The 9,201-nt window shown below is 36.6% G+C and overlaps 1 pseudogene; it reads right to left on the bottom strand.

The window, feature by feature from the left end:
• Positions 1-1,272: 1,272 nt before the first annotated feature.
• LOC146885586 (uncharacterized) lies at positions 1,273-2,464 on the bottom strand (annotated as a pseudogene).
• Positions 2,465-9,201: the final 6,737 nt, after the last annotated feature.

Below are 9,201 nucleotides of genomic sequence, written 5' to 3'. Positions count from 1 at the left end.
AACAACCTCAATTATTATTCAACAATTTCCCAAAACGCGAGAAATATTTAAATCCTTAAGTTTCAACACGTCAAAACAGATAAAAAAATAATTCGCGGCAATACCGTATTACAAATATAATTGTCCATAAAAACTATTACAATAGATCCATAGTCCAACAAAATAAAACAGTGATAAATTCCCAAGAGATCCCTACTCTGTCTGATGGCTTCTTCTTGTCTCCATTGAAGCTTCCATGAAGAATGAAGGCTCCATGGATGGGTTGGATGCGGAAGCATGAAGGAAAGAAGCTTAAGGTGTTTGGTTTGGTGTAGGTGAAAGGATTCTTAAGAGAGGTGAGGCCAACTCCTAAGCAAGAAGACTAGAGTAAACTAGAGAAGAGTTTACTCTAAGGTGAGCTCAAAAGGGATTTGTGCACAAATTTATGCAGCAATTCATTACTTAATTTCAAGCTGAAAAATACATCTCCTAAGCCTTCTATTTATAGGCTAAAATGAGACCAAGGAGTCTCTAAAGAATGGAGGGAAAAAGGAGTCTAGAAAGTTGAATTTTGGAGCAAAAAAGGAGTATGTGGGAGGTTTAACTTGCCACCTAAGCAAGTCACACTTGTCTTACCATGGGAAGCTAACTCTCATCCTTGGAAAGCAAGTTTGAGAAGCTTCTAGGCTTTTCTAGAGTAGACACACTACTCTTGGCCCATTTGGCCCAATTCCCCTTTTTGGTCCAAAATTACTTCTAAAGCCCAATTTCTTCTAAGGCTCAATACATGGCCCAAAGAAAACCCTATTCTACTGGGCCCAAAATACAAAGCCCAAAATAAAATCCTAATCTAGTATTTACAAGCAAAATGTCCTTGGCTAGGTCTTCACATCTTCCTTGGCCCATGTGAAGTTCATCTGGGCCTTGCATGCGCATTTAAGGCCCATTCCTCTTGTATTCTCCTAGCCATGGCTCTTATTGTAGGTCCCTTGGCTCGAGGCATCTCATCATCCCCTCCCCCTTGAGAAGGATTTGTCCTCAAATCTGTAGTCTTTGCCTCATCATCTGTACCATCTACAAAAGGTATTAAGTCAGCAACATTAAAGGTGGCATGCATATCATAGCCTTCAGGAAACTCTAGCCTATACGCATTATCATTAACTCTTTTTAGCACTTTAAAGGGACCATCACCTCGAGGGCTAAGTTTATACTTACTTTTCTTAGGAAAGCTATCTTTATTTATCTTTTGGACTTTTTTTTTGTCCTCATCTTTCTCTTTTTCTCTTTTGTTCTTCATTTGAAGTTGATCCTCAGCCACTTGTGAGTAAAGGTAATCTTGTTGGTGAGACCATTGTGCATGGTTTTCTTATCAAATTGCCAAGGTCTCCCCAATAAGATATGACAAGCTTCCATAGGTACTACTTCACATAGCACACTATCTTCATATTTCCCTATGGAAAACTTGCCCTTTACTTGATGATTGACTGCCAAATCCCCATCTTCATTAAGCCAATGAAGTTTGTAAGGTTTTGGATGAGGTAATACAATCAAAGACAGCTTGTCAACCAACCTAGTACTGCAACAGTTACAACACGAGCCACTATCCACAATTAGAGAACAAGTGTTTTCCAAAATTTTACACCTTGTGTGAAATATGTTCTCTCTTTGTGTTAGTGCTTGTGGACTAGGTTGATTGTTGAGGATCCTTCTAACCATTAAAAGGTCCCCATCACAAGGGTGAGCATCTTCTATATTAGACTCGTTGGATTCCTAACTTCCACTCTCACTCTCATTTTCATCCTGCTGCTATATCTATCAACACCCCTAAGAATCATGGTCTTTTTGGTGGGGCATTGAGATGCTAGGTGACCTCTACCAATACATTTGAAACATTTGATTTCACTTGTGCGAGTGTGTGATGATGCACTCCCCTCTTTAACTTTTCCTAGATTCCTAGGTGGCTCCTCCTTTTTCTCTTCTTTCTTAAAATCTTTCTTAACATAAGAGTTAGTTTGAGCTGATTTCTTTTTGAAAAAGATTTTCTCAAATTTTGTTGTTCTACCTTAATGCATATTTGCACCAAATCATTCAAATCTTGGTAAGGTAGAAGCTAAACTCTATCTCTTATATCAAGGTTTAGGCCACTTAAGAATCTAAAAATGGTAATGGACTCTTCCCCAATTATTCCTGCCCTTATCATAAGTAACTCCATTTTCTGTCTATATTCTTCCACAAGCATATTTCTTTGTTGGAGTCTTTGGAGCTTGTTCATGATCTCCCTATTCTAGTAGGAGGGAATGTGTCTCCTCCTAAGGGTTGACTTAAGATCATTCCAATATTCAATTGAAGGTCCACTACTTCTTAGCCTCTCTTGGACTATAGAAGTCCACCAATACATAACATACCCTTGAAAGCTTAGGGTAGCAAGAGACACTTTCCTTTCTTCACTAACTTGATGGCAAGCAAAGAGTTGCTCGACCTTCATCTCCCAATCAAGATAAGCTTCAACATCATCTTTTCCATAAAAGTGAGAGAGGTCTATTCCAATGGCTCTTGGTTCCCTAGGCTCTCTTCTTTCTCTTCTTAGAGGAGGAGAAGGTTGATATAAGTTGTCAACTAGTCTACTATCTTCGTCTTCATAGTGTGTGACTAGTGTTGGAGTGTGGGAGTACAAGTGTTGACTCCTATTACTCATCCTCTCATGCAACCTTTCCATATTTCTTGTTCCCCTCCTCTCTTCATCTAAAAGTTGATGAAACCTATCTCTTTCTTGTTTTCCCCTTTCCCTTGCAATTATTTCATCTTCCTTCCAATGTAGTAGTGCTCTCAAATCAAAGGCAATTTGTTTCAAACTTATTTCTTCTTCATTTGAAGCACTCATACATTGAGAAGGAGGTTGAGACATTTTTTTTAGAATACTTTGGTCTTTAAAAGAAAATTTCAAAGAAGAAGTAGATAGCAAAAGCTTTTAGTTCTCCTCCAGGAAAGAGAGGTGAATCACTTGGATTGCTTACATACCAAGTCTTTCCTAGCCAAGGGAACTTGAAACTTTGGTAAAAAACTTCTTAAATGAAATTAATTCAAAGACTAAGTTGACAGACACTAAACTATCAAACAAGAAAATTAAAAACAAGAAATATTATAAGCTATATGCGGCCTAAGTTTTGGTAGAAGTAGAAGGCACTTGGAACCTTCAAACTTCACCACTAAAAGTGCTTCACTAATGTATAGAAGAGGTTCTAGTTAGGAGATGGGATTGAGTACCTAAGACTCCCCCAAGACACCTAACTAGGCCATGAACACAAGAAGGAAAGCATTACAATTTTACAACTCAATTTGAATACAATCAAAGTGCACAAAATGTAAAAGGTCTTCATGGCTTGGTCCTCACAAGTGTTTCACTTTTGCACTTCCTCTTGATCTCACCAAAGAGGATTCTCTTCCGGGACTAGGTACTCCACCTCCTAGGATGCTACCCTAGGAATATTAGATCACCTCCAAAAAGAAGTATGCACCAAATATAGAAACCAAACCAAAAGAGGTCAAGAAATAAAGCAAGAATAGCACAAAATTATAATTGCTAAACCAAAGGATTACCAAAGAAATGACAAACTAGAAATAAGGTAAAGAAACAAGATAAGCACTCAAATGAATTACCTAATGAATGGCACTAGAATGGATGAAAAACAACCAAAATAAGCTAGAAAACTTCACTGAAATTTGATTTTTCACTCACTGCCAGTCCAAAAACGTGAATTCAAGCCTCTGCTTCAGCTATTTTTCATTTTTTCATTTCTCAACATTTTTCAATGATTCTTTTTTTCACTTTTGCACTGGCCAATGTTTTATGATAAATCAAATACAAATAGTGTGCAGTTAGACAAAAACTGGAACAACAGTAAAATGCATCAAAATAATGCTCTCAAACTCAAGTGATAGTAGTGAAAACATATGGATGAGAAAATTAAACTTAGGTGATTAAGCAAGCACAAGGAAAATTCCCACTAGACATTAAGATAACAAAGGTTATCTAGATGTGAAGGTTCATTTCCAAGGCTCCAAGGGAGAAGAGAAATGATATTTATTAACCAAAAAAAACAGCAAAACAGGAGCAATACAGCAGCAAAACAACAGCAAAATGGAAAGCTAAACAAAGGAATTTAAGACATAATTGAACTACACATTACTCTAGCTAAAACATATGGATGAGAAAATTAAAATGACTCAAATAGATGAAATAGAAAATGAACAAGACTCAAACGAAAATGTAAAAGGCACACAAATTCACCATGGTTGAGTTCTTAGGCACAATGGTCGAATGGTTCCAAAGGAACAATGATAAGAACCATATAACAAATGAGGTGAAAAGAAGAAAAACAACAAGACAATCAAAGGAAGTAATGAACAACACGGAAATTCAAAGAAAACTGGAGAAGAAGCACTTAACTAACTAAAACCAAGGCTCATGATACCACATGATGGTTTCTTCTTGTCTTCATTGAAGCTTGCATGAAGAATGAAGGCTCCATGGATGGTGTTGGATGCGGAAGCATGAAGGAAAAAAGCTTAAGGTGTTTGGTTTGGTGTAGGTGAAATGATTCTTAAGAAAGGTGAGGCCAACTCCTAAGGAAGAAGACTAGAGTAAACTAGAGAAGAGTTTACTCTAAGGTGAGCTCAAAAGGGATTTGTGCACAAATTTATGCAGCAATTCATTACTCAATTTCAAGCTGAAAAATACATCTCCTAAGCCTTCTATTTATAGGCTAAAATGAGACCAAGGAGTCTCCAAAAAGTGGAGGGAAAAAGGGGTCTAGAAAGTTGAATTTTGGAGTCAAAAAGGAACATGTGGGAGGTGTAACTTGCCACCTAAGCAAGTCACACTTGTCTTGCCATGGGAAGCTAACTCTCATCCTTGGAGAGCAAGTTTGAGAAGCTTCTAGGCTTTTCTAGAGTAGGCACACTACTCTTGGCCCATTTGGCCCAATTCCCCTTTTTGGTCCAAAATTACTTATAAAGACCAATTTCTTCTAAGGCCCAATACATGGCCCAAAGAAAACCCTATTCTACTGGGCCAAAAATACAAAGCCCAAAATAAAATCCTAATATAGTATTTACAAGCAAAATGTCCTAGGCTAGGTCTTCACATCTTCCTTGGCCCTTGTGAAGTTCATCTTGGGCCTTTCATGCGCATTTAAGGCCCATTCCTCTTGTATTCTCCTAGCCATGGATCTTGTTGTAGGTCCCTTCGCTCGAAGAATCTCCTCACCGTCTCTATGCATCAGCCTGCTCACCTGCATCAACATCTACTCCCATGTAACAAGTTACATGATCAACGCCACACACACACAGATATGGTGAGTTCATGTAAATAAAACCAAACAAAAACACTAATAAATACAACATTTCAACATTAAAACCCGGGTTAGTATTCTTCTCCCTTTTTCCTTACTTCTCCACTTCCAGCACTTGCATTAGATGTCTATCGTTTCTATACCCTTCAGGTGAGATCAATGATCGATCTTTGCTGCACGAGTGTCTACTCGGCCCTCTGACTATAGGCCACCACCTGATAGTCCACATGTGGGAATAACTTTGCCATAGCATCTCACTGTGACACGAAGTGGAGCTCCCCAAAACAAACCTAACTTTGTAGTTGTTCCCAGACTACCAAAACTCTATCAGCATGCATTGAAGAGGGCAATCACCCGAAACCTCGCCGTACGAGCCACAACCCGCACACTCCACTAGACTTCCTAAATCACCAGGCTACAATATAAAGTGCTCACGTGTTACCCCAATACAAGATACACTTGTAACTCGGCCCCCAGCCAAAAGAATCACATCATGAACATCCCTTAAAGCGGTGTAGAAAACTTTCCTCGTGCACCATCACTAGACCAAAACCACCTGGCGCACATCTCACGCCGCTAGGCGGAATCTAGCTCCAGACCGCTTGGCGAGAATCACACACCGCCAAGCGCCAAGCGCCAGCAGAATCCTCACTACACCGTCACTGCCTGGCGGACACCTCCTTACCGCCAGGCACCTCGCGTTGACAGTGGCCACTGCCACTGTTTTTGGACCCTACCGCCTAGCAGCTCGCCCCGCGTCGCCAAGCACCATACCAGTAGCGCTATGCTACTGGTTTTTGGCATTTTTCTCAGGTCTTAAGAGACCCCAAACATACCATACATCATTCTCATACCAATCATAGTATTTTCGAACATAATACTATAACCAAACTCAACATATACCAATAACTCATGCCCAATGCACATATACACAATTACATCATACCAATTCGATTATCATCATGCACATTTACTCTTCATTAATTTCTACTCTAAACTTGCCATATACACTCAATGTACTCCAAGTATTATAATCTTACAATCTAAACTTCATATAAATCATGTCACCACAGTTTGGACATTATTGCTCATGCAATCTATTCAATCATGCTCCATGCACAATCACACTACCAAGTATTCACAGTTTCACAATTTCAAACCCACCTTTCCATAACTATATAATTTTCTACTACTCAATCATCATCTTATCCATGAGTATTTCTCAATCATGTAACCCAACCATACATATCAAATAATTATAGTTTTCTAATAACTGAGGTTCATATCAAAATGCAAATTATTTACTTACACATTGATAACACTGTCATCAAGCGATCAAATTAATACTACTTATCTATAACAACTTCAGTATTGTTAAGAAAGTAGTCAAAAGATTAGTATGGATTAAGTCAACCCTAAGTCGTCTCCCAACGAACACGGAATTGATTTCTAACAAATTAGTTCTTATAAAACTATACAAAAAAGTTAATCAAGTAAAACAATAAAAATATGGGAGGATTAAGATAAAAAGATAAATAAGATAGAAACAATAGTAAAGAAAATAGATTGATTCCATTGCTTTTTCAAAATAGATTCATCATCGGTTATCTAAAGATTATTGCTCAATTAATTATTATTGTAGATTTACAAATTAATCAATGTAAAGTCTCAATTAATTTGTTGGCGTTCTCACTTTTAACCAAAGTACAGTCTCAATTAAAAGTGAGAACTTTTAGATTATCCAAGGTAAATTCAACCAAAGTACAGTCTCACTCAAATTTTACTATGCCTAATCATGTCTATTCTTTTATCTCCTCACCAAATAAAAAGCTTAATTAATCAAAGTAAAGTCTCGATTAATTTTCGTTAGAGTAAAAACCTTTAACCAAAGTAAAGTCTCAATTATTGGTAAAAACTCATTCAATCACATGAAAGTTTCTAAATAAAATCAAAGTAAAGTCTCAATTAAATTTAAAAACCCTTGAACTCATATGATCAACATGCATATAGATTTAAAATCATTACTTTTTACGTGATTCAAAGATAAAAGACATAGATGAATTAAAACCTCAACAATAATAAAAAGAACAAAGAAATTAATTCATTCTAACCTCAAAATCCAATTAAGAAAATACAATGGAATCAACCCTTAGAACTCCATGAATGCAAAATAATGAGAGAAGAATAGAGAGAAGAAAAGAGAGAGAAAGAAATTAGGTCCCCCTAAGGGTTCCTCAATTCCGACGTGTCGAGCTTGTTCTTTTATGCTTCTCCCTTGGTGTCTTTATATAGTTGGACTGGGCTTTTCTATTGCTAAAATCTCTCAAATATCTTTTAAAATAAAGATAAAGATAAATATTTAAAAATATTTGGAGAGATATAGACTATTTGACAAATATAATTGGTTGATAATATCAATATCTAATATAATTAAATTAATTAATTAATTAAAGATATATGATAAATTATCACCAATTAGTATTTGTATTAATTTTCCAAAATCAACCCTTTGCAATCTCTTTAAATTATCTTCTAAATAATCCAACATCTTCAAGATATATTTGTTTGTTGTGGAACTAAAAAGATTCAAGAAGATCTTGTCATATTTAAAAAGATTTGGTAGTTATTATCTTTTAATATTTTATGATATAATTAAATAAGATAATTATTTAAAAATATCAAATAAAATATCTAAAGATATATTTTCCCAAATTATCTTCTATCATAAAGATAAAGAAAACCGCAAGGTCCAATTTTTCTTTCCTTTCTTCTTGATTTTTAGCCAAACTTCTTCACTTTTTCAAGCTTTTCTTGCCGTCTTCATGCAATGCTTGGCTTGGATTTTTGTGCTTTTGATAATTTCTTAATCTTGGATTTATCTTTAAGGTGTCATGAAGCTTTAATCAATTTATTTCCACACCTCCATAAGCTCAACTTAGCTGCAGCTGCACTAACACACTTCAAAATATCCAAAGAACATTTATGCAACTAAAAAACTATTTTTAACATGTTTTTGTATCTCATGCTCAATAAACCCAATAATAGGAAATCCCAATTAAATCAATCTTTAAGCACACAAATTCAATTAAATACCTAGAATTAAACATTAAATGAGGGCAAAAATACACACTCATCACACATATATCTTGATCACACCTCATTCATTTTCATATTATATCCCACACACACCATCACTCACAATACACACAGTATTCACACTCTAGCCGAACTGGGGCGTTTCCTAGCAGCAGCTACTGGCCGCCACGCGGCTCACAAACTTCTGGATTCAATCCAGATTCTTCCTGCACGATGTGAGCCCTAACTTCCCCAATTTCCACTCTTCTACACGTTTTGACTCATTACCATTAGCAAACAAGTTGTTCAATTCAATATTAACTCCCATTTCATTCTTGATATTCCACAAAGTACCAAATCAACCTATATCATACATATTATCTCATTTCTCATTTCAACGTAGGCTCCCATACCCAATCAAACAAGGATTCATGCAATTTTCGCAACTACTCAATTATAAACAATAATTCATCAAGCCAATGATTCATGCACAATAGAATTTCAATCCCAGCATCATCACACCACGGAAACATTAACAAACCGAGAAAACTTGGCAACCCAGTTCGTGCCGCCTGGCGGGTCTCCTTCAGCCGCCAGGCGGTTCATAGTGAAAACCTAGAATTTGGGTTTCTGGAGCATGTGTCGCCTGGTGGGTCATTTAGCCGCTAGGCGGTTCCTAGAGATTTCCAGAAACGCGATGAAATGAAGAAAACTTGACATACTTGGCATTTCCAATTCTCAAGAACATTATGACAATAGACAATCACGATTAAATCAAGATAAAGAACTCCCCTAA

Source organism: Vigna unguiculata, chromosome 6, assembly GCF_037176805.1.
Source record: "Vigna unguiculata cultivar grain cowpea cultivar isolate G323 ecotype 2 chromosome 6, ASM3717680v1, whole genome shotgun sequence".
Lineage (NCBI taxonomy): Eukaryota > Viridiplantae > Streptophyta > Magnoliopsida > Fabales > Fabaceae > Vigna > Vigna unguiculata.
The sequence above is the reverse complement of the archived record's forward strand: the minus strand, read 5'-3'. Positions and strand labels throughout refer to the sequence as shown.